Source organism: Schistocerca americana, chromosome 3, assembly GCF_021461395.2.
Source record: "Schistocerca americana isolate TAMUIC-IGC-003095 chromosome 3, iqSchAmer2.1, whole genome shotgun sequence".
Lineage (NCBI taxonomy): Eukaryota > Metazoa > Arthropoda > Insecta > Orthoptera > Acrididae > Schistocerca > Schistocerca americana.
The window spans coordinates 626,705,065-626,731,753 of NC_060121.1; the positions used below are offsets into that span (position 1 = coordinate 626,705,065).

Consider the following 26,689-nt stretch of genomic DNA (forward strand, 5'->3'; position numbering starts at 1 on the left):
CATTGAATTTCTCAATGCAAAGAAAGAAACTGTGGGGAATATTCAAAAACCCTTGTGCTGTCAACAGAAGTACAGTTAGTCGCTGGCACAGGGCATCAGAAGGCGGTTCGGCGGAGCTCCACGATCTGCAACAGTCGGGGAGACCATCCATGGCTGTCACACCTGACTGACATGTTCCAACGAGCTGATGTTATTCGCGAGGACAGACGCATTACGACTCGGCAGTTGGCGCTGCATCTGTCAATCAGCACAGGAAGTTCACACAGTGAAGCACTGCCTCCGCCACCAGGACAAATGGTTCAAATGGCTCTGAGCTCTATGGGATTTAACATCTGAGGTCATCATTCCCCTAGAACTTAGAACTACTTAAACCTGACTAACCTAAGGACATCACACACATCCATTCGAACCTGCGACCGTAGCGGTCGCGCGGTTCCAGACTGAAGCGCCTAGAACCGCTCGGCCACACCGGCCGGCATCACCACGACAAGGATTGCTACCGTCAGGGCATACAGGGCCTTGTTTCGCGCTAGAGGAAGGCCATAGAACGGGACGGAGATTACGTGGAAGAATAGGGTCTGTAGATAAAACACCATTCTTTCGTGTGTGTAATTCTCACTATGTTCAACAAAGAACTCTTGAAGAAAAAAATGCGGTGCATTACTTTCTGGGCAACACTCGTATGTGTTCTCCAATTCTGTTGTTAAGTTTGCAATTGCTCTCATTCCTAGTATTCATTACTTCCGTCTTTCGTGTAATCCTGAGAAATTTAGTACTTGTTTTATCTGACTTTATATCATAAAAATACGAAAGACTTTTATACACCTTAATTTGAGAATGGAGGCATGCAACAGACAGCTCTCGTACTGTTGTGCATGTAAGGGAGTCAAGTAGTGGTAGTTTTTCTTCTTATTTATTTATCGAAATGAAGTCTTAGTTTTTCTCCTGAATATTTGTTCTCATTTTCAAAAATGGTTCAAATGGCTCTGAGCACTATGGGACTCAACTGCTGAGGTCATTAGCCCCTAGAACTTAGAACTAGTTAAACCTAACTAACCTAAGGACATCACAAACATCCATGCCCGAGGCAGGATTCGAACCTGCGACCGTAGCGGTCTTGCGGTTCCAGACTGCAGCGCCTTTAACCGCACGGCCACTTCGGCCGGCCTTCTCATTTTCATTTTTCGACAGAAGGCTACAAAACACTTTGTCAGGGCACAGTATCTGCACCTTCATAAATATTGATTTCTAGATATTTAAATTATGTGTATTACTTAAACTAAATAATTAAAAGATCGTAAATATTAATATTCAAATCTGAAATTATTCCGTGACTCTAGCTCGGAGCAATAGTCACCCACGGAAGCTATACTAGTTTTCACTGACTAGTCATTATTAACGGCGCATAAATGCTTCTTAGCTGATGGCTGCGTCAAAGCATTTCGTTGAGGATCCAAGTAAAGCACTTGTTGGACTTCGACAGCATTCCTTTAGTAGAAATCTCAAGGTAATATTAACTCCTACAATTCCATAGTCAAGAAATGTTTGTGGGCTGTTGATAATGAATAAGTAGTGGAAACCAATGTAGATATTAATGTACCAGCGGAAAAATTTTGTCATGCGAACAAATTCGCGCTCTTTTTAATACGCAACTCATATCTCTTTCCCATAAGTTCCCGTAACTGCTACTCACTTACATCCACTAGTCCATCACTGTGAGTATCTCATACCCATCCATTCCGATTTGCCTATTCTCACTCACTCATTCAGCCCAGCTCATTGTCATTACTTATTTGTGTCTCTAACTGTCACTATCTCCTGCCTCACATTTACAGTCTCCTTCTTTCTGTCCTACTACTGTGTCCCCTTCCTGCTCTCTTACTGCTACTATCTCATTCATTCCTTCCCGCTCCTGCTGTCTCTTCTCTATCTCTCTCTTCCACGTTGTCGTTGTCATAGACTCTGTCTCATTATCACTGGATCTTACCCACTTCCACTTTCACCTTCTCTTTATTTCTCTCTCTCCGGCACTGTCTTTACCCCGCACTCATCTGTCACTGTCGACTATGTTCCACTGTCACTGTGTTCCTCTGTTTCTCTCATGCAGCCATTGTCTCCTTTACGCTTTCTATGCTACAACCACTGTCTACTATCTTCCAGTATTTACTACTTCTTCGTTTCTTTCCGACTGCCAGTATCCTTCTCTCTCTTAGAATAAGAAAAATTGAATACGTTGGCATGCCAAAATTTTTAGGAAAAATTTTGGAGGTGCAGAGTGAGGTAGAATGACGCCGCCGACACCCCACTTTTCAGTCAGAATCTTTTGAAACAGGTGCATATAAGTCATTTTGCGCTCCGATAGGTGCATTTTTACACGGGTTCCGTTCTTTAAACTGCTACGGTAGGGCGTTTCACTCACATGAGAAGAACTTTTGCGTCAGTAAAATTTTCATAATTTACGTATTTGAAACCGAAATAACGCAACACTGATTTTACGTGCACAAAAATTATGTGCGTGCGTTAGTACTACAGCCTGGGCTTCCCAGAACCGTTCTGATGATAACGGAGACACTTTGCAGCATATTTTTCCGTGTTATGTCACTTTATGAAGTACGTCTCCTATCTACATCTAAAATCACGTGCGTATTTTACGTGTACAAGTACGGTAAGTTCGAACATGCGTAGCTCGGAAACGGATAAATATTTGTAGAAAATTTTCCAGGCTGTTCGAGATCGCGATCCTACGAATACACCATAAGAATTTCAGCCATTTGCTGTGCGTAGCCAGCTTTCTCGTTTTCTCAGGAACTGTACAAGAACTAAATGGTGCCTCCGTAAGCCCCTTAAGGCACACCGTAGACCACATGTAATGCAAAAAGAACCAACCGATTTGCTCTATTAGCCTAAGCTGGAGAAATATTCAAACTTTAACCTGCACTGTTCGAAGTCGAGTCTTCTGTTGGTTATACAACAGGTCCTTAGCCTAAGTGCTATCCAAAGGACTTGACAATGCCTTTCTATCACCAACAGAACCCAAGCTACGAGCCTCGGAAAAACCCATTTTTTATGCACGGCCTTTTGGAACAGATTAGGGCCAGAGTCAAGAATTCAAAAACAAAAGATATCAACTGGGAACATTTTTAAACGTGTTGGACAGGAGATCTCGTAGCGTAGCCCGGAGACAGGTGGGCCGGCAGCTCTGGAGCCAGGCTCCCAGTCTTGGTGGAAGCCGCTGGCGCTGGCGCTCGTCCTTGTGCAAAGCACACACGGCGGCTTTCACCAGCGACCTTGAGACGGCCGAGCACGCCGCCGCCGCAGGCAGTCTCTGCGGCCGCCGCCCTCGGGCGCTCCTTCAGTAGCGGGTACAAACCATTCCGTTTGAGTCTCTCAGAGGCGTGAAAGATCTAACAGCCAGCGATACGGAGCCGTACTCATCACAGTGGCTCTGATATAATTTGCTCCACTTACGGAAGCTGTAGGCATAGCAGGCGCGGCAATCACATCGCGTGTGAGAGACGTTAGTCCCTTACGTAAACTAAATTCCCGGCATGGGAGGTTGATCGGGGTGGTTTTTGCGTCATCGTCGAGTCGCGGGCCGCATATTCGTGGGCTCGGAGTTAGCACTTTGTAACATCCATAAAGAGTTGGATCGGTTTCAGATCAGGCGAAATTAGCGCCCAAGACAAGATCGTGAGCTCACTGTGACGCTCCAGACCACCGAGATATGGTTGCGGCCTTGCGACACTGATGGTTATCATGCTGGAAGATGCTATCACCGTCGAGAAATATATCAAAAAAAGACTGAATCCTAGGCAACAATATTCACAGCTGTCACGGTATCTTCGATTACTACCACAGGTCTCATGGAAACTCAGGCGACTGTCACCCATAGCATAATACTCTCCCCACGGGCTTGTGTCATAGCGTGGTGTATGTTTCGACCAGGCGTTCCCCTGGATGACGGAGTATTTAGACACGACCATCGACATGCTGTAACACGAAATGCATTTCGTCCCATCAGCCGGCACGTTTCCTTTAATCAACGGGCCATTTCCGAAGATTTCGTGGCCACTTCAGTCGAAATTGTCGACGTCGTTGAGCCAACATGAGAACACTTCGAGGCCGTCTGCTGCGAAGTTCCATGTTCGACATGTTCGCTGAAGAGTGTATTCCGAAACACTTGTGTCTATATCTACATCTACACCAACATATCTGCAAGCCACCGTATGTACCGTAACTAGTCATATCCTTTACTTTTCCATTCGCAGATAGAGCGCGGGAAAAGCGACTGCTTACAAGTTTCCATACGAGTCCTGATGTCTCGCATGCTATCCTTCTGGTAAATTGCGCATAAAAAGGCTTAATATGGAGGAAATCCACAAACATCACCAGTGAATTTTATGCAGATGTTCTGTAGGACGCTTTGGTGAAAGAAAATATCAAATTATAGGACTAATACGAACATGTTACACATTTTTTTATTTTTTATTTCCTCTCCAACAATAATAAAAACGTGGGGTCATTTACAAACATTAAAAAGCCCGTAAAATAGATATATTTTAAATTAATACGTTCGTTATTTTTTCAAACTTTATTGAAAGGGCTCAAGTCTGGAATTCCTGAGATGTAATACCATCATCATTCTGCTCAATATGAAAGATTTTAAATCAATCATGCTCATTAAGTGTGGTAATACTGTGTTCTGGAATGGAGAATACGGAGAAAACTTATGAAATGTAGTAATAAATAACGAGTCCCACATCGGATACAGATGATATGTGATTCTCAAAAATGTTTTAAAACTGTCGAAACTATAGTCAATGTTTAATAAACCTGGATTTTAAAACTGTTTGGCTGTTATTTCCAATCCATTGAAGCTCTTGCCATGCTGAGTTGCTGAAGTGCAGCCATGCTCAAAATCTTAATAAATAAAAGTTTACTTCATACCCAGAATTCATGTTGCTGGGCATCTGCCATCTTAACAAATGACTATTCAAATGTGTATTAGAGTACAATGATCTAGACGTAGATATAGTTTCCTGCAACAGCCCGAAAGGTAAACAAAAGGTCGTGCTGTAATCGGGATTCTCATTCATCTTTCGTTACGGAAGCGGGCGAATGGACTTCTGGCGGAACTGATGGGCTTACCAGCAAGCGTAGCGAAATGTGAAGAAGAAAAACAAAAGAAACAGCCGAGGAAACAGCGATGCAGGGTCGATTAGGCTTACGACAAGAAAGACGGCGAATAGACAGGCTGAGTCACCGACTGCAGAAGCGGTTCCTTTAGGCGTGAGGAGCGAGTAGTATTGGCACGTGCACGTTTTTCGCTTCCTCGCCCTTAAAAGAGACTGCGGTAGGCAGGAAGGAACTAACTGTCAAGTTTGAATACATTTAACTAAATCGCCTTCTTGGCGTGCACTAATTTTCAAACTCAAGAACAACAATAAACACAATAATTCTTGTGGTGGCAAAAGTCAGTTAAAGTTGCAGGACAATGAATAGAAATAATAACAACCAAAATAATATGCTCTATAATTTCAAAGTGGCGTTAATCCAACAAGATACAAATTTCTACGGAAGACTTCATCGAGTGTCTACTGAGCTAGAGCCGGCGTAGGTACTGGCCGGAGCTGTCCTCGCTGTAGGTACACACTGCCGGTCTGACTGTGCTGGCGTGCTTATAACACGATTCTGCGCAGTGCTACACTTGGTCACATTAGTTCCAATTGGTGGATGTCTTTCACATGGCTTTCCACGAAGTAGTGCCGTGTTTATGAGGAATGTCTGTTGATGTTTACATTCACTGGCGATGTTTTGATATGCGCTCTTGAAGGGAGGTCGGCAGTTCACCTTGCTTGTCTGTTGTGCAGACCCTCTGACTGATAGGGGGCCGCTACGACAAAACATCTACATATCACCGCCGATTACAACGAAATACCTGTAAAAGAACAGTGATATACCTTTATGAAAGGAAACCTGCTAGAATATATACCGTCTAGTCACATTTATGTCGCCAGAGGAGTATGGTAATCTCAGCCTGGTACTCTTCGAACTATGCATATACACTTTGAACTGTGTGACACGTTGTGTTGTCCTGCTGGTAGATGTCATCGTCCTGAGGGAAAGTCAACTGCATGTAGGGATGGACCTTATTCCCAAGGATAGATGCATACTTGCGTTGATCCATTGTGCCTACAAGAATGACGAGATGACCCAGGGTATGCCCTCCAGCCTGAAGCCTTCTCTCACTCACTACGTGCAAACTATTAGTCCTACAGAAAAAAAATGAGCAGGACCTCTTTGTAGGAAAATTAAGGCAGTAAAATTTTGTACTGATATACGTTTCCGCTGAAGGCCACCGTTTTCGAGTTATTCAAGAAAACGCATTTGAAGGTCACTTTTGTATGTTTTTCTTCAAGAATTCGAGAACCATGGCCTCTAGCGAAAACTCGTCCCAGTACAAACTTTAACTGCATTAAATGTCCTACAAAAAGACCCTATCCATTTTTCTTGTAGAATTAATAATTTGTGTGTAGCGAGTGAAAGAATATACCTTGTGCATGGTACTTGAATGCATTGTGGGTTGCATAAAAGACAGTGACAGAGACTGCTGATTCACCCTGTATGTGATACGAAGACTCTTACCACAGCCAGGTAATTTTTCTTTAATTCTCTTGCGACCTGAAACAGCTTACCCCCTGCGATATTGCAAAATTTTGTATTTTTTGTACTGATTTAACAAGTCAATTTGTCATTTCTGTGTAACTCGAGAAATGAATATAACTGAAAATGTTAGTATTGTGTCCATTGCACTATGGGGAATAAGCACTTAGTTCTACTAGACAAGTGTCAGACCGAAGTTAAAGTTACACGAATTTAACAATGTACAATGGATCCAAATCATTTTCTAGAGAGTAGAAAAACTGCGAAAGGTTTGTTGATGCGCCCTGTATTTAACAACGGGCTTCCACTGCGTGAGAAGACACTAATGAGGTTTGATAACATAAATTACGCGATCAAAAGTATTTGGACACCCCCAGAAACATGCATTGTGCCGCCACCTACTGCTAGGTACTCGATATCAGCAACCTCAGTAGTCATTAGACATCGCGAGAGAGCAGAATGGGGCGCTCCGCGGAACTCACGGACTTCGAACGTGGTCAGGTGATTGGGTGTCACTTGTGTTATCCGTCTGTACGCGAGATTTCCACACTCCTAAACGTCCCTAGGTCCACTGTTTCCGATGTGATAGTGAAGTGGAAACGTGAAGGGACACATACAGTATAAAAGCGTACAGGCTGACCTCATCTGTTGACTGGCAGAGACCGCCGACAGTTGAAGACGGTCGTAATGTGTAATAGGCAGACATCTATCCAGACCATCACACAGGAATTCCAAACTGCATCAGGATCCACTACAAATACTATGACACATAGACAGGAGGTGAGAAAACTTGAATTTCATGGTTGAGTGGGTGCTCATAAGCCATACATCACGCCGGTGAACGTCAAATGACGCCTCGCTTTGTGTAAGGAGCGTAAACATTGGACGATTGAACGGTGCAAAAACGTTTTGTGGAATGACGAATGACGGTACACAATGTAGCGATCCGATGGCAGGATGTGGGTATGGCGAATCCCCGATGAATGTCATCTGCCAGCGTGTGTAGTGCCAACAGTGAAATTCAGAGGTGGTGGTGTTATGGTGTTGTGTTTTTCATGGAGGGTGCTTGCACCACTTGTTGTTTTGCGTGGCGCTATCACAGCACAGCCCTACATTGATGTTTAAGCACCTTCTTGCTTCCCACCGTTGAAGAGCAATTCGGGGATGGCGATTGCATCTTTCAACAGGATCGATCACCTGTTCATAATGCACGGCCTGTGGCGGAGTGGTTACATGACAATAACATCCCTGTAATGGACTGGTCTGCACAGAATCCTGACCTGAATCCTATAGAACACCTTTGTGATGTTTTGGAACGCCGACTTCGTGCCAAGCCTCAACGACCTCATCGATACCTCTCCTCAGTGCAGCACACCGTGAAGAATGGGCTGGCATTCCCCAAGAAACCTTTCAGCCCGTGACTGAACGTATGCCTACGAGAGTGGAAGCTGTGATTAAGGCTAAGGGTGGGCCAACACCATACTGCATTCCAGCATTACTGATTGAGGGCGCCACGAACTTGTAAGTCATTTTCAGCCAGGTGTCCGGATACTTTTGATCACACAGTGTATTTATGATGTAGAGTTCACGGGAAAATCTTTACCATTACACGAAATATTTCAACGCCAGGTGACCATCATAACGTTGCAGAATTATCAATTGGTGATTTTCTGTGGCTGGAAGAGATAATGATGAAGGTACTGACAGGAGTTGAATATCGTGTAGATCTCTACGTATTAAAAATGTAAAAGGGGAACAGGAAGTCAAGAAATCGCAACAGAGCGGAGAATGAATAAGCTCTGATTGTAACGCATGCAAGCTAACTAAAATGCTTAAACAAGAAACATTACAAATCATTTTATAATCCAAGGAGCGAAGTGCAGTTATGCTTATTGTGATAGAAATGGACCATTAATTTTCAGTCAAGATTACTGGGGAATTTTCACATAAAATATGTGCAAGCTTTCAGCATCAAAATTAGGCAGACAACAGGTGATTCTAAAGGTTATTACAGATCAGAATCAGAATGTTGCGTCGGGAAGACCAACGGCCGAAATGGCGCAGAGGAGAAGCATTAGTATCATATTCGGGAGAGCAACGATCCAAGCATTCAGTTCCATATTCCCTGTTATTTACCTAATACAGTGAAGGCGAATGCCATGATGGTTTATTTGAAATCGCACGACATATTTCCCTCCCTTATCTGTGTTCGTGCACCGTCTTCAACGACCCAGGAGTCGAAGATAAATAAAAGTCTGTTCTTCTTTACTAAAGCCTTAAGTTTCGGAACACTTACCCCTACAAATATCTTCCTGTGGGGTTAAACAAAATCATTGGGCTATCAAATCTCAGTGGAAACCATAGAGGTGCTTTCTGCATAAAATAATTCTTGGTATTGGACCGCGTTATTGTAAACTATATTTTGTTGTTTTAGTAGTTTACAATAACGAGACCCAATACCCAAAATTATTTTGTCCAAGATGACAGCGGCCTTGGAAACCTAATTAACTTATATAAAGAAACTGTCTGGTAGGGTTATAGGTGCCTGTATCATGGATCAACAGACAACTGGGACATTTAACAGAATGCATCACAATCTTCTACACTATTGCAAATTGTATGCACGTTTAGGACTGGCGGTCGTCTCTGTTGCTATAATGTTAAATTTTAGCTATAAGGCGTAAGTTATGTCCCTCTTCCAAAAGTACTCGTTTAAGGGTCTTCTATGATTTGACTTATTTTCACCGTAAGGGTATGGTACACCATATACGACGATTCCGTACCAATGGTCCGTTATTATTATGTATTCACTACTTCTCTGCTAAGAAGCAATATAACCATCGACGCAGCTGCTAATTTTTCCTTCATAAAAGATTTGTTCAACACTTTAGAAATACCACAGCAGAGGTAGTTCAAACAATGTACGAAATACGGTAACAGCGAAAGTTGTGAGCTAGTTTACAAACCACAGCAGAGGTAGTTCAAACAACGTACGAAATACGGTAACAGCGAAAGTTGTGAGCTAGTTTACAAAAACTATCACCTGACGAGCGCCTTTCACCAAAAACAACAGATTGTTTTGCAATGTTCTAGGCTTGTGACTGGGGACTACAGCTCTGTAGCACTTTAATTACGAAACTACTCTGAGATCGCAAAAGTACCGCGTACACAAGATGTAAAGGGCAGTGCACTGGCGGAACTATCATTTGCGCTCAGGTGATCAATGTGAAAAGGTTTCCTACGTCATTGTGGCCGCACGACGGGAATTAACAGAACTTGAAATGCGGAATGACGAGCGGGACTTTCTATTTCGGAAATTGATAGGAATTTAATATTCCGAGATTCACGGTGTCAATAGTGTGCCGAAAATATTAAGTTTCAGGCATTACCCGTCACCAAGGACAACGCAGTGGCCGACGCTCTTCGCGTAACGACCGAGAGCAGCGGCATTCGCGAAGAGTTGTCAGTGCTAGAAGACAATCAACTCTGTGTGCGAAAACCCCAGAAGTCAATGTGGGGCGTACGACGTGCGTATCCGTTGGGATAGTGAGGCGAAATTAGATCTTAATGGGCTATGGCAGTAGACGACCAACGCGAGTATCTTTGCTAACGGAGCGACGTAGCCTTCAGCGCCTCTCCTAGGCTCGTGACCATATCAGTTGGGCCCTAGACGGCTGGAAAACCTGGTCTGATCAGATTAGTCCCGATTTCAGATAATAAGGGCTGATGGTACGGCCCAAGTACCCCATGGACCCACGTTGTCCACAACACACTGTATAAGCTGGTGGTGGCCTATAAGGACTCTAGGCGAATTAATATTGTTAACTTATGGATCATAAGACACGAGCTCATTTGGCAAAAGGAGCCGCCATCCCTGATCAAAGAAAACAGCCAGCTGATAAGGTCATATTCGTTACGGGAAACACTGCTTTATACAACTGCTGCAGTTGCAATACTGTCTCCGTTTCTCAGAGGTTCGTGTCCGTCACAAGACGTTATCTTTTTTCTTGTGTTACTTGTCGCATGGTACAGTGACCGCCGCTAAGCAGCTTCTGGCTATTTTTGGAGTGACAAGTATTAACCTCGTCCTTCAGTCCGAACGTTGGCACAGTTCTCAGAACCTGAAGTCGTAGTCTCTTTGTAGCCTCGTGAAATCCCAAACCTCTCTCACTGATGCAGAGTCACCCTCTTAAGAGGGACAGCAAATTCGTGTCATCTTTATTCATCGAAACGTTTCCTTTTTTCCGTGTGCCTCCACATGCATATTGCCTGCTATTCATTTTTATCCTCAATAAACGGTCATTTCATGCAAGCTCAGTGACATCACGGCCTCAAGCGTATCTAGCCACAAATATTGTACAGTAAGTGCATTCCACACCACAGCAGTGTGTGATATGAGAATGAAAATAGCATTACGCTGTTCTGATTTGTGCTGGATCTACAAAATTCCATCACCACACAGATGTTGCCCCACGATGTTAAGTTAACAAAGCTTGCGATAGGAAGAATGAAAGGTTGGGGAAGATATTCTACGCTAGAGAATCTATGTGGTGGAAAACAAAGTAAACCAGGTTTGGTAGGACATTAAAACAGAATATGCAGCTAGGATGATTATTTGGATGGCAGTATCTTGAAGCCGATGGTGAGTTGTCAGTGGGAGACTTAGGAAGTTATTTGTAAGGAGGTATGAGAGGAGGTGGATATGAAAGGGAGTGTATGATGGCAATGGCCGCATGAAGCGGATATACTTGGCGATGCTGGGGTAGAGTAGTATTTGAGGAAATAGCTTCCTTTTGAATGAGGGCAGTTCACGGGTTAACTGGTCACTGTAAAATAGGGAACTTTGGCATTAATAACTTGAAGATTTTATATAAAATGTTCTTCAGTCACGTCTCTTTTTGTGTGAGAATGTTAAATCTCATGTAAGTGGACACCTAAAAATGGTTATGAAATAAGTAGGTTGTCTGGTGGATAGGCAACGGTTTTGCCGCAGTGGATGCACCGGTTCCCGTCAGATCACCGAAGTTGAGCGTTGTCGGGCGTGGCTGGCATTTGGATGGGTGACCATCCGGGCCACCATGCGTTGTTGCCATTTTTCGGGGTTGGATAGGTCTTTGCGCGTTTTCAGATCAAGATGTGAATTTCAGTTTCATGCGGCTACCTCCACTGTGAGCTCAGCATCTACAATTTTGTTCAAGCGATAGTAATGGTAGGTTGCCTGGGACTCTTGGACGGAATTTTGTGGGAAAAGGAGTAAGTTCGCGTGAGTTCAAAGCTCATACGAGTGACGTCCTTTACAAACTGAGAGAGGAAATTAGGATTGAAGAATTTAATGAAAACTGATTTTTTTAATGAGATGAAGTGGCTGACAGTTTTTCTTCTTACACTGGACTCGCATTCGGGAGGACGACGGTTCAATCCCGTCTCCGGCCATCCTGATTTAGGTTTTCCGTGATTTCCCTAAATCGCTTAAGGCAAATGCCGGGATGATTCCTTTGAAATGGCACGGCCGATTTCCTTCCCCATCCTTCCCTCACCCGAGCTTGCGCTCCGTCTCTAATGACCTCGTTGTCGACGGGACGTTAAACACTAATCTCCTCCTCCTTTTTCTTCTTACTTTAAAGTAAAAGTGTTCGAATTAAGGAAATTATTTTCAGAGAGTTACTCAACACACGTGAGAATTTTGGGTATTTTGCGGAGAATGAGCAAGTTACATCGTCACTGTTGTATTCATGGTCATTATCCTCAGTTTGGAATTATTTGGCCGGGGTTCCCAATGTACTTTGAAGACTGTAGCATTTTGTAGATAGTTTGAAAGAAAAGGAATGGTGAGACGTGGTAGTTGTGAGGCGGCTTGTGGAACCCGGTGACTTTAGGCTCTGAGCACTATGGGACTTAACTTCTGAGGTCATCAGTCCCCTAGAACTTGGAACTACTTAAACCTAACTAACCTAAGGACATCACACGCATCCATGCCCGAGGCAGGATTCGAACCTGCGACCGTAGCGGTCGCGCGGTGCCAGACTGTAGCCCCTAGAATCGTTCGGCCACTCCGGCCGGCGACAGACTTTGGGGCACAAGCTGCAGGTCGTTAGCAGAGATGTGGTGGTGGTGGTACTGGACGATATTTCGATGTGTGTGCAAGTGATAGATTTAAGTAAAGTTGCATTGCTTCTGGATTCTCACACCCTCCAAATGTGCCCAGAGTTGTTCGTTACATTACCTCGAGACAGAGACTACATTCCCGAAACAATATTCGGTAGCAGGGAAAGATAAATCAATAATTCGTTCAATTTTTCCAGTGCCGTGATGTAATTTTCACATACATACACGGAAATGCATGAAACTTGTTTTAAATAAAAGACCAATTCCTAGAATATCTATAGTTTACTTGCCTTGAGTCAGCAGTTTCCGCCACACATCATAACAAAGTGTATTCACTCTTACAATGAGAGACAATAAAACTTATTCGATCGATAGATCCAGACTAATTTCCATTCATACCAAACAGCACTCATGTGGATGACTTTACACTTTTCATTATTTAGGGTCAGTTACCAATTTTCGCACCACACAGATACCTTATCTAAATCGTTGTACAATTGTTTATGATCTTTGATGATTTTACTAGACGATAAACGACAGCGTCGTCTGCAAACAACCTAAGACGACTACAGATATTGTCTCCTAAACCGTTTATACAATAAGGAACAGGCAATCACGAATCCAGTCGCATAACTGAGACGATATTCCATAAACGCTTAATCTGATTACAAGCCGCTTGTGGGGTACGGTGTCAAGAGCCTTCTGGAAATCTAGATATACGGAATCATTTTGAAATCTCTTGTCGAGAGCACTCAATGCGCGTGTGAGGAAAGAGCTAGTTGTGTTCACAAGAACGACATTTTCTAAATCCTTGTTGACTATGTGTCAATATACCGTTTTCTTCGAGGTAATTTATAGTGTCTGGACACAATATATGTTCCAAAATCCTGCAGCATATCGACGTTAATGACATGGGCCTGTAGTTTAATGGATTACTCCTATTGCCTTTCTCGAAAATTGTTGTGTCCTGTGTAACTTCCCAGTCTTTGGGTACAGATCTCTGTTCTTGATTCGAATTTTGATATATTTACTTCTTCTTCTTTGCTGAAGAAATTTCGGAAGGCCGCGTTTAATAACTCTGCTTTAGCAACACTGTCATCCACAGCATCTCCATTGCTATCGCGCAGAGAAGACATGAATTGTGTCTTGCCGCTCCCATATTTTACATACGACCAGAATCTCTTTGGATTTTCTGCCAGGATCCGAGACAAAGTTTCGTTTTGGAAAGTATTATAAGCATCTCGTATTGAAGTATGAGCTAAATTTCGCTTCTGTAGAAGATCACCAGTCTTCGATATTTTTCGTTCGTTTAAATTTGACATGCTTTTTTTCGTTCGTTCTGCAACAGTGTTCTGGCCTGTTCTGTGTACTACGGGGATCAGCTCCGTCGTTTGTTAATTTGGTATAAATATCTCAATTTCAGTCGATACTATTTGTTTCAATTCAAGCCACATCTGGTCTACATTACACTGTTCATTTTGAAAGAGTGGAGACTGTGTCTCAGGAACACGTCGAGGAAATTTTTATCTGCTTTTTTGAATAGTTATATTTTTCGTTTGTTTTTGGTGGATTCGTGAATTACGGTATTCAGTCTCGCTGCTACAACCCTTTGTTCACTAATCGCTGTATCCGTTTTGATGCCTGTTATTAGCTCAGGATTATTTGTTGCTAAGACATCAAGTGTGTTTTCCAACAACCTTTTACTATTTGAGTGGGCTCATGAACTAATTGCACAAAACAATTTTCAGAGAATGCCTTTAGCACAATTTAGGATGATGTTATATGAGTATCTCCGGATTTAAACATATATTTTCGTCAACATATCGAGGATAATTAATGGATTAAAATCCATGGAGAAGAAATAAAAACTTTGAGGTTCGCCGATGACATTGTAATTCTGTCAGAGACAGCAAAGGACTTGGAAGAGCAGTTGAACGGAATGGACAGTGTCTTGAAGAGAGGATATAAGATGAACATCAACAAAAGCAAAACGAGGATAACGGAATGTAGTCGAATTAAGTCGGGTGTTGTTGAGGGTATTAGATTAGAAAATGAGACACTTAAAATAGTAAAGGAGTTTTGCTATTTGGGGAGCAAAATAACTGATGATGGTCGAAGTAGAGAGGATATAAAATGTAGACTGGCAATGGCAAGGAAAGCGTTTCTGAAGAAGAGAAATTTGTTAACTTCGAGTACAGATTTAAGTGTCAGGAAGTCATTTCTGAAAGTATTTGTATGGAGTGTAGCCATGTATGGAAGTGAAACATGGACGGTAAATAGTTTGGACAAGAAGAGAATAGAAGCTTTCGAAATGTGGTGCTACAGAAGAATGCTGAAGATTAGATGGGTAGATCACATAGCTAATGAGGAAGTTTGAATAGGATTGGGGAGAAGAGAAGCTTGTGGCACAACTTGACCAGTAGAAGGGATCGGTTGGTAAGACATGTTCTGAGGCATCAAGGGATCACCAATTTAGTATTGGAGGGCAGTGTGGAGGGTAAAAATCGTAGGGGGAGACCAAGAGATGAATACACTAAGCAGATTCAGAAGGATGTAGGTTGCAGTAGGTACTGGGGGACGAAGAAGCTTGCACAGGATAGAGTAGCATGGAGAGCTGCATCAAACCAGTCTCAGGACTGAAGACCACAACAACAACAACAACATCGAGGATAAATTAAAGTCACCACCAACTATAATTGTATGAGTCGAGTATGTGTCTGAAATCTGAATACGTTTTCTTTGAACCTTTCAGTAATTGTATCGTCTAAGTTTGGAGGTCGGTAAAAGGATCCAATTATTATTCAGTTCCGGTAGCCAAGAAAGACCTCTAACTATACTAACAATTATGAACTTCAGTTTTGCTACAAGGTAAACTACTTCTAAAAGCAACAAACACGCCACCGTAAAATGTATTTAGTCTATCCTTTCTGAACGCCGTTCTGTCCCTCGCAAAAATTTCAGCTGAATTTATCTCCAGTATTACTCAGCTTTCAGTGTCTACATCGATTTGAGCATCAGTCGTTTCTATCAGCGCTTGGAGCTCTGGTACTTTTCCAACACAGCTTCGACAATTTACAACTGTTATACCAGTGGTTCCTAGATCTTCATTCAACTCCAGACCTATTTAGCAGAACCAGAAACCCGACCGACCTAAGGCTCAAAACGGGGAATGTGCAGCGTACACGGTCGCAGAACGGTCTGAATGATCACTGCAACATATAATAAAGGCACCTTGCGATTGGCGGGCTTTGGACGGCTGTCGGGAGCTTGATTTTAAACCATTATTCTTCATTACGATAGTGAAAACTTCTCTACGTACACCTTTCGCTTTTCATTTGGAAAATACGTAGTTCTGGAAATACTTGACGTCGATAATTAATTAAATTCTCAGCCACCATACTATCAAGCGACAAATCCATTTTATAGGGATTTCATCAAGAAACAATGATGGATTACACTGGATATTGTCCATTACAGGAATTTGGTCTCAGGGTTCATTTGCACTGGCACTGTGTTCCATTTACCGTACAGTAAGTTGAAAAGTTTGTTCATAAAGTTATATTTATTACGTAGACATAGTTGACAGAGGCACAACATCAGAAGCCATCGGCCATGTTTTTCCAATAATGTCAACCTAACTTTGGTAGACATATTGTCAGCCACACGACCAACTTCAGAGTTATCTCAACCTGAAGTGCCTCTTGACGAATTTCAAAACTCTGTTTATAGTCATCCCTCTCTCCATCAATGTAAAGAACGTGAGGTCAAAAAACGAATTACAAATTAAATTGTCTGGCGGCCAGCACTATTATAATTTATATTAGTTTTTATATAAAACAGTTTGTCACTTATGTATTAAATGAATCCTAGTTTATATTAATGTGGTAGCAACTAAAGTGCAAAATACCTCATCTTAAAGGAAATTTTATGCTTACACCAAAACTGGTATTAAATTTTAAGAGTTTTCGAATTTATGGAGAACTTATAATTATGACTAAAATATCATTAATATTAGTTCACCTGGTTGGAGATGTGTGTGTAAAACGTGATCTTTTGTTCTCTAGCTTTGGTTGAATGATGAAATGAAACTAAAACGTTCTAAAGACCTTTTAAAGTCTCAAACATCTGTGATGCATATATGTGCACACGAAGTGACGAATAAAAATTTGTACCAAAGCCATGATGGAGCCCAGGTCTCTTGCTCACTAGGAGGATGTGCTAACCACTGTACAACCCTGGCAGAGTGGCTCTGCACAACTGCAGAACTACACTAGCGTACCTCCCTCCTCAATCCTAATTCCAAAGCACACCTCACCCCTCTTGGTATTCCCACTAAACATGTACAGCTCTGCAGAGGCTCACCATTCTGCCTACTGAGCAGCAGACCCAGGTCCAAATTTGTACACAATTTTATTCTGCGCTTTATTTGCGTATATACATCATAGATTTTTGATACTTGAAAAGGTTTCTAGAACCATTTGGTTTCATTATATTTAAGCACCTATGCCCGGGTTTCAGACTTCGTTCGATGCTGATGTGCTATCCCAATACTGTAAGAGAGCCTTTGCAATGTTGTTCAAGTTTAGGGGCAATACCAATTGGGCTGAAACGTCTTAGGAGTTAGGATTGAGGAGAGAGGCATGTTAGGTTACCCTGTGCAGTTGTCCGAAGATATTGTGCCAGGGTGGCTTACTGGTTAGTACATTTGTCTAGCGGGCAGAACAGCTGGCTTCAAATCCCGGTCTTGGTGCAAATTTTCATTCCTCCATGAAACCTATTATTGTATTAGGATGTTTAGTAAGATGGTAACAAAATATGAGGTGCTAAATTTAACTGATTTCATCAAAGAATATGAACTGGTCTTTGTGGAATCGGCAAGCATTCGGCAATGTTCTCCTGCTGTTATAAACAAGTCTTATGAATAGAGAAATAGAATTTATGTAACAAAAAGTCCACTATGAAATTATATCACATACAGTAGTTTCTTATCATGGACAATGCGGATAAGACACTACAACAAATTTTTCAGTTGATGCTTAGTTGTACATGTATTGTGCAGTTTATGGCCGACCTACTTCTTCTTCCCTCGCGACTCGTCAGAGTCCAACAAGACCTTGATGGATCAGCCGGTATAACGTTAATAGTTTCTGGAGCAGGTTCAAGGTAATCGGCATAACGGCCTTCGGCTACAGGCTGTAGAATGGAAAAAAGAAAGAGAACTTAAGCCGATACTCTCAATTCTGCAAGTCCCGAGGCAGATGTCGGCCTTGAGACGGCCTCCAGCGAGTGACGCGTAGGGATGCAAAAACACTATGGCGAGAGGCAAGCGAGAAGAGTAGGGAGACGGGGAAGGGACACAGTACAGATGCGTGAGGCTCGCGTGAACGGTGCAGCGCCATAGGCGACTGCAGCTGGTAGGCGACGAGGCAGCGAGGCGATAGCGTGAACAGGGAGTCGCCGATTCGATTATTCGGGTTGCCTCAGCGTCCTAGTTATGTATATAAAAAGAATAAGATAGGGTGGATGAGCGTCAAGAATCATTAGCGTGGCAGTTCCCTGCCGATCGCCACGTATGAATACGGAACCAAAGAAAACTACGTAAGGTCACTGAAGCGACAAAAGTCACAGGATGCCTCGTAATAACGATTCGAACCTCCTTTTGTCCGGCGTAGTGCAGCAACTAGATGTAACTTGGAGTCAATAATTCGTTGAAAATCCCCTTCGGAATATTGAGCCCTGCTGCCCCAATAGTCGTCCATAATTGCGAAAGTGTTGACGGTGCAGGATTTTGTGCACGAACTGACTTCTCTAGTATGTCCCAAAATCTGCGAGGGGGTTCGTGTCGGGCTACTAGCGTGGCCATATCATTCTTTCGAACTATCCAGAATGTTCTTCAAAGCAATCGCGAAAAATTGTGGTCTTGTGACATGGCGCTTTGTCATCCATAAAAATTCCATCGTTGTTTGGGACCATGAAGTCCATGACTAACCGGAGATAACAATTTCCAGACAATGATTGGTTCAGTTGGACCAGAGGACCCAGTCCGTTCCATGGCTCACACCATTTGGAACCATCACCAGCTTATACAGAGCTTTGGTGGCAACTTTTGTCCATGGCTTCGTGGGGTCTGCCTCACACTCGAAACCTACCATCACATCAGCTCTTACTATCTAAAATCGGGACTTGAGGCCACGGTTTTTCAGTTGCCTCTGGTCGAACCGACATCGTCACGAGCCCAGGAGAGGCGCTGCAGGTGATCTCGTGCTGTTATCAAAGGCACTCTCGTCGGTCGTCTGCTGCCATAGCCCACATCAAATTTCGCTCACTGTCCTAACAGATACGTTACTCGTATGACCCAAATTGATTTTTGCGATTATATCACGCAGTGCTGCTTTTCTGTTAGCACCGACAACTCTACGCAAATGCTGTTGCTTTCGGTCGTTAAATGAAGGCCGTCGGCCACTGCGTTGTCCGTGGTGAGATGTAATGCCTGAAATGTGGTATTTTCGGTACGCTTTTGACACTATCGATCTCAGAATCTTGAACTCCCTATCGGTTTCCGAAATGAATGTCCCATGTAGTAGCTCCAACGACATTCTTTTCGAGGAACACTATTGAGAAAATGTAAAGAAACCGGAATCGGAAGGTTATTACAGAATGATTGTATTGCCGGCACATAATGATCACGAAAATAAATTCGGCGGCATATAGAAAGTCGTTTTTCCCTTCCTCTGTTTTGGAGTGGAATAGGAAAGCAAATGACTAGTAGTGGTGCAAGGTACCCTCGATCACGCACCTTACGGGCGTGTGTGGAGTATGTATACAGATGTACTTGTAGATACAACCCCTCCCCCCCCCCCCCACCCGCCCCCCAGAAAACTAATAAAAATGACAAATTTCGTTTTTTGAGAACTCCTGATAAAACTTACAATGAGAAATCATTTCTTTAAAAAAAAAATTCTGTTCTGAAATTCAGTTGTTTAAACCATAATTTCTTATAATCAAAACAGTAACACCACGAGATTGAATAAAAAGGCGATATGTACCGGTCACAACTTCGGAAAGAAGCCCAACTTATACTGGTTATAATGAAGATCTCTGAGGTTGCTGGCAGTCGTAAACAGAAGATAGTCGACACGAATGTTACCAATATGCACCGAACAAAACTTCGAATCGAAGCTCATCTAGGGTATAGTGTCCTCCCCTTTCTCCATTCATACTCATAGTGCCTCACCTCAGGTCAATGCCCAGCGAATGATGGTGGTAACCGATTGTACGTTCACTGGCGCCGGCGCAGCGGCAACTTATGGTTACGTTGCGATCTAATATATGAGTACTCTTTTACCTCTCCGGTGAAACTTGTCCCAATGAGTTTAAACACAAAAAAAGTTCCTTGTGAGGTGCCGGAACGCCGTTACGCCGCGTTCCAGCCAAAATTAGCCCTGGTCTGCCCTGAAGTAGATATGTGCATTAATAATTACTTTGGGAGTAGGGTCTATTTGGAGTGCGTTCGATCACAGTAATTATTGTTTCTATTTTTGTTTTTGTTGGATGTTCAGGACGGATCACCACTCTGTCTGCTGTAATGCACAGTATCGTGGAGAGGGTATAATACCTGTGCGTTGTTGATCTCTGTAAGCGAAGATGGGTGTAGGCTTTTTTCCCTGCTTTTCGGCATAATTACACGAACATCCGATTTAGTCGCTCCTTTTTCGTTTGTGTTAACAGCTTTCACTTATGGAATTACCGAAAGCTGCTACAAAGTGGTATGAAGGCTATTCTGGGACACTCCATCGTTCGCAACGTTCGATTCGTGTCCTGATTCGTGTTTGTATTTCTCATACGATACGAATAACGTACGATATAATAGCACTGAATATTTCAACGTTTCTCTCAAATATATTTACAAGTACACATTACAATGCTTATTACACTGAGAAGGGTAACGTGTTAACATGATTTAATATTATAATGCATTAAAGAGTATTTGATAAAGAGACTGCATAACAAAGATTTGACGATGTGCAATATATAACGACAACTCATAACAAGTAACTACTTAATTTGACCTTCCAGTACTGCTTAAACGTTTTTTACGAAACTGACACTCATGGAACAGAAAAATTGCATACTAGGCTCTATTAGAATCTCGATCGTGATCGGCCCATAAGTGAACACAAATTTGATAACGAGGAAACAAAAAATTCCGTTTTCACTAGTGAAAAGTAGGAATATCAGTAAATGCTGAGTCGTGTGAAAGAGCGTTACTACGACTCACGGATGTAAGGAGCAAAATAATATGTTAGTCAGATCTTGCATTCGGTATAATTCCTTTCTGCAGTTGGTATATTCAGTCACGTAACCAATGGACTAGTTCTCACCTTCAGGAGACTGCTGTTTGTCTCTGCAGAAATTCAAATGGCTCAGAGCACTATGGGACTTAACATCTGAGGTCATCAGTCCCCTAGAACTTTGAACTACTTAAACCTAACTAACCTAAGGACATCAAACACATCCATGCCCGAGGCAGGATTCGAACCTGCGACCGTAGCGGTCGCGTGGTTCCAGACTGAAGCGCCTAGAACAGCTCGGCCACACCGGCCGGCTGTCTCTGCATACTAGTAAAAGGTTCAAGAGGATAAAACATTTATATTGGTAAGAACCACATCGCCTCTTAGTTCGAATACCTCATTTAATTCTTTCTCATCGTTTAGTTACAGGGGGTGGACAACGGGGACACCAAAAACTCTACACGTTACCATGCCTAATACGGTGTAGGAAAATCGTTGGAGTTCAGAACAACTTCGAGTCATCTCGGTAGGGGTAAATACGGTTCCTTTATGGTTCACAAGAGGATAGTGCAAGACAGTGGCAAGTTCATGTAACGATGAAGGAAACTGATAGCCTCCCAAAGTAGACGAGACATGCTGCGGATGATGTTTCTCCGCTTCCCCCGTATTCTGTATAAATCTTCTATGCGGTGCCTCTTGGAACACCAAACACTTAGTCTATCTTGGTTACGGAAGCGCCCACCGCTACGAGCATCAACAATTTACTCGTCTTCGAATTCACTCTATTCCGACATAACGCATTCACAGCCACACAGAACACTGATCTGGCCCCGACTCACACTTGCAACGTACCGAGGACGTTGCACAGTTGCCGTTCGTGGTCAAATACAATGGCACAACCTGCAGGATTGGCTAACACCTACGTCTGTGTTTAAGCACACATGCCTCGCGGTGTTTCCATATTTTTTATCAAGCCCTGCACCTTTTAATACGGGAACGGAGCTTTCGCGACGATAGCTGCCTAGAAAACATTCTTGGTCTTTTTTTGCCGCGTGGAAGTAGAGTAAAAATTCGAGGTTTTGTGCATCATTTCTATCGTCTCCATCAGGAGTTACTGACTCGTAACTGCTGCTGTGAAGGCCTTCTATAACGAATACTTGTCATGTGTTTTGTAGACCTTCGCTATCATTAATCATGTTGCCAGACCTTCTAATTTTCCATCAGTGTCAGAAGAGCTAACTCATTTATTCGACGCGAAATTTTAAATTCTTCTCACGCTTTAGCAATGCCGCGGTTGTTAGACTTCCGGGATCGTGATAGTTCCACGTCTAAATTGTTTCAGCCGATGTAATCTGCTCCCAGAAACTGTAATAACAGCATGCAGATACCTTAGCTTGCTCGTCACGTTTCACAACCTCGTCGTTTCGGCTGCAGGGAAAAGGCTGCAAAATGAACGACGACAAGATGACTGAAAAAGATAGAAGTGCTGTCAAAAAATCTTATCAGTTTTTCAGTACCGGCGACAAGGGAACAGCTTCGAAGTTCATCAGGTTTGACTTCATGGGAATGATTTTATCCCACGACTGTCATGTACTTCAGGACAGGAAGAAGGTAAGCATCGGTCACAATATCATCTGTATTTATTCCAGATCTACAGTTCAGCTAAAGCGCAGTAACTAGTAGTGCGTTATAGAAAGTCATGTAGACTCAGCATATTTATAGCGATACAGTCCGCCTGCTTCGCTGAGTGGTACTGCGCTTGCCTGCCCTGCAGCAGGCACGGGTTGGATTCCCGGCCAGGGTGGAGATTTTCTCAGCCCGTGGACTGAGTGTTGTGCTGTCCTCCTCATCATTTCGTCATCATCGACGAGCAAGTTGCCCTATGTTGTGTCACCTGAAATAAGACTCGTAATGCGGCGGCCGAACTTCCCCGGATGGGACCCGCCGGCCAACAATGCCACACGATCATTTTTTTTTATATAACTATACATACTACAATATAACTGTAAATGTACAATCAACAAGTCTTGATTGATGCTTGTACATGTAAAAGTTATTTTTTAATATGTTTCGTTATAACTATGCTGAGTCTGCATGTCTACTTATAACGCACTAATGATAGCTGCTCTGTTAGCTGAAATATATATCAGGAATAAAATATAGATGATATTATGACGGATGTTTACCTTCTTTCTGTCCTAGACTCGTAGTTGTCTAATGTGTTCCAACGAGTAAGCTTATTCTATTCCCTGTGAGCTCCCACATGGTTTTATAAAAGCGGTAGAAAATTCCTCACACACACATTCACTTCCCTCCTGTCGAGGTGTGCGCCCCGATCAAGCTGTCGTACCGAGCTTTATCATAAAATAGCATATGTAAATGAAGTTTAAAGCACGTCATTTTTCTTACTGATATACAGGGCTATCGAAATGAATCGATTCTTGAAATTTCGAACCAAACCACAATGTTAAAGCTATGCACACAACGTTAACGCTATGCAACGGCAGTTCGGCGTTGTGTTGAGGACATTATGATCCTTTGTGACAGCTGTGACATGCTGAAAAGTTCCCGTACTACATCATTCAGAAACCACCGGCAGAAATGTCCACGTGTTTGTTGGTTCAATAGAAATTTTTAACAACAAGGATAAGAATCATTTTGCATGTTACGTCTTACCTATTTCATAATGTGGTCCTTGCACTGCATTCCTTTACGTATCTTTCCATTAACATTCCTCTATTATTCTGTTAAGGAGTTCCACATATATTATACGGCCAATAAATTGCACTCTTCTTTTGATAACTGATTTCCACAGGTGTCTCTTCTTACTCATTCTTTGAAGGTCCTCTTCGTCTGAAACGATGTTCGTCCACTTCACTTTGAGCATGTGTCTGTAACACCATTTCTCGAAAGAATTTGTTTTCTCCTCTTCCTCCGTACTCAGATTTCATAGCTACAGCATGCCACACTCGAAACACAAGCTTCAAGAAACCGTTTCCTCATTTGATGGATGGAGCAGTTTGATGCTGAAATGTTCTTCTCGTTGTTGAAGACAGTTTTTGTTTGAGCAGTTTTGACTTCTGCTTTGCTCCGTTCATCCCTGCTGATCTTACCACATCAACAAATGAATGAGTGAACTTGTTCAAGAAGTTCGTTAGGTACGTAAATATGGACTTTGGTTTCCTCTTCTTTACCACATACCATTACTTTCCTTTTTTACATATTTTCGTATTACAACGTATACTATTCTCTCGAATATTTTGATCAAGATGACTTCAAGATCTTCTGGACTTGCAGTTATGACAGCTATGCCGTCAGCATATCTTGTTAACACAGTTATTCTTTTGCCATTTACTCCCATCTTCTCTGACTTTCATGTGCCTCTTCTATATGCAGGTTAAATATAATGCACAACTTCATTATTTTAAGGTTCCATATTATTCTTCGATCTTTATAGTGTATTCCTGCTTTGCCTCAAGAACTCAAACGCATTGTCCCGTTTGGCAGTATCAAAGGCTTTTTGTATGTCTGTGAAAGCTAATAATGCACTTAGATTCCTTTCCAGTCGGCTATCTGCAGGTACTTTTGGAGCTAGTATTGCTTCTCCATTTCTCCTATTTTTCTAGAATCCAGATTGATCTTCTGAAGTGTAGCTTCAACTTCCTGCTCTGTGTAGTTTAGGACAATTGTGGTTGTTTTTTAGATCCATGGACTAATAAAGTCCTGCAACATTTTATGGCTTTTGTCTTCTTGGGGAAGGATACCATATTACCGGCTAGTTACAATTAAAGTGCAGCTATTTGCGAAAGTCCTGTCTGGGCTGTAACTATCGTATGGCAGCGAAACTTGGTAGATAAGCTAATGAGTTAGTGGGGAACCGATTCACAGTGGAAAAAAATCATTTCAAAATTTGTCCACCAGGTGAAATTCTGGCGCTATATAGCTTCTCATCGACGACTCCAGTGCACATATTGAACAAATTATCTAAGCAGCGGTTGATAATAAAAGGAAAATTTTACCTTTCTCACTTGTTAGGCATTTTTCTGCCCACGTCCCATTCCTAATTCATTACATATTGAAACATTTCTATACGTCTTTCTTGCATTCACGGCGCCAATTTTGCAGTTTTGCATGTGAAAATCGATTCTGCATTAACGTGTTAGAATATCTATCAAGTCTAACTACCATACGGTAATTACAGCTCACACCGGATCTATACGAGTAGCTGCATTTTAGTTATAACCAGCCACTATTTATCTAAGAATCTGTGGGCACCTTTCCCCGTTCGTATATATTGTCCACAAGATTAAGCATCTCATGTTTCACTTTAGTTCCCCATGATTAAAGAAGTCCAGATGTTTTTCAGCTTCTTCAGAGTTACTTGGAACTCACCTTTCAGGATAGGTTCACCTAAGCTGTTTTCTTCTGTTTCTAGCCCAACAGCTAGCCCAGTTCTCCTCCACTGGATAGGTTTCTGAAAACTTTCTTAAATAAGTCTACCTCCAACTCTTTGATGCTTGAATCGAAGATACTCAGCTCGCGTCAGTTGTCGATCTCCCTTCGCTAACGGCACTTTTCGCAGTAAAATCTGGACTTATATACATTTGTTTTCTGTCATGCGGAAGTTCCGACGCTGTCGTGTGATCTGTACTCAGGATGATAAGGAGAGTGTCTTACTATGATACGGGACTCTGCCTCTTCCAATTACGAGCACAGTTTTATTGTCAGATGCTGTTGGAAGAAAACGTCTTGCCGGCACACTTCCATTTGTCGCTATCTAAGGTCGCAATCAGACAGCAGAGAATAGCTCTACTCTACCGCTGAGAAAGCGAAAGGCTGCCAATGTTGTTCTCCTCCAGAACGGAGGGCTCTCTCTTTCACTTGGCGGGCGTTTCACAGTTCGAGCTCCGGCTCCCCAGAGAATTTTACACCACGAAAATATAAAAGCGTTGATTGACATTATCATTTGAACTTGATATAAAAATGATTGTAGTGCTTTAAGGCAATTAGTACCTCGATAAGAACATTTCTACACAAACGCGTGGCATACAGTGGGTCGACTTAATCATTTATAAAAGAAATTGCTGGAATACAAAGTAATAATACGGTTTTATTTGTTTAAAGTGTAAGACATTGTGGCATGCTACAAAACTGCAATTAGACAACTATATTTCTTACTAGCTGAGAATCCGCCATTGTCCAGGTAAGTATTTATTCCAGTCTTTTATTAGTCCGTCTTCTACTCCCCCCTCTCCCTGCCAATCTTCCCCTTCACCCCGACTCTGTCCATCTCCGGCAATCCTTTTCTCTGTCCACCTCCTTTATCTCCATCCATCGCTTTCTTTCCAACTCCCCTCTCTCTCTGTCCACATCCACCTCCAGCTCTCAATGTCCATCTCCTCCTCTTTCCTTTCTCTGTGCATCTTCTCCCTCTTCCCTCTCTCCATCCATCTCCTCCTCTTCCCTTCCTCTGTCCATTTCCTCCTCCTCCCCCAACAGTGTTGCATATCTCTTCCTCCCCCTGTCTCTGTCCACCCTCTCTTCTTTTCTTTCTCTGTTCATTTCTTCGTCTACCCCCATCTCTGTCAATTTACCTTCCATATTTCTGTGGTTCTAGGCGCTTCAGTCCG

At 42.5% G+C, this 26,689-nt stretch overlaps 1 protein-coding gene and 1 pseudogene across 1 annotated transcript in view; both read left to right on the forward strand.

Annotated features, from left to right (window-relative positions):
- Window positions 1–26,689, forward strand: part of LOC124606261 (dual oxidase) — a 528,122-nt gene that overhangs the window by 111,767 nt on the left and 389,666 nt on the right. The gene's annotated exons all lie outside the window — the stretch shown is intronic.
- LOC124607685 lies at window positions 11,638–11,755 on the forward strand (annotated as a pseudogene).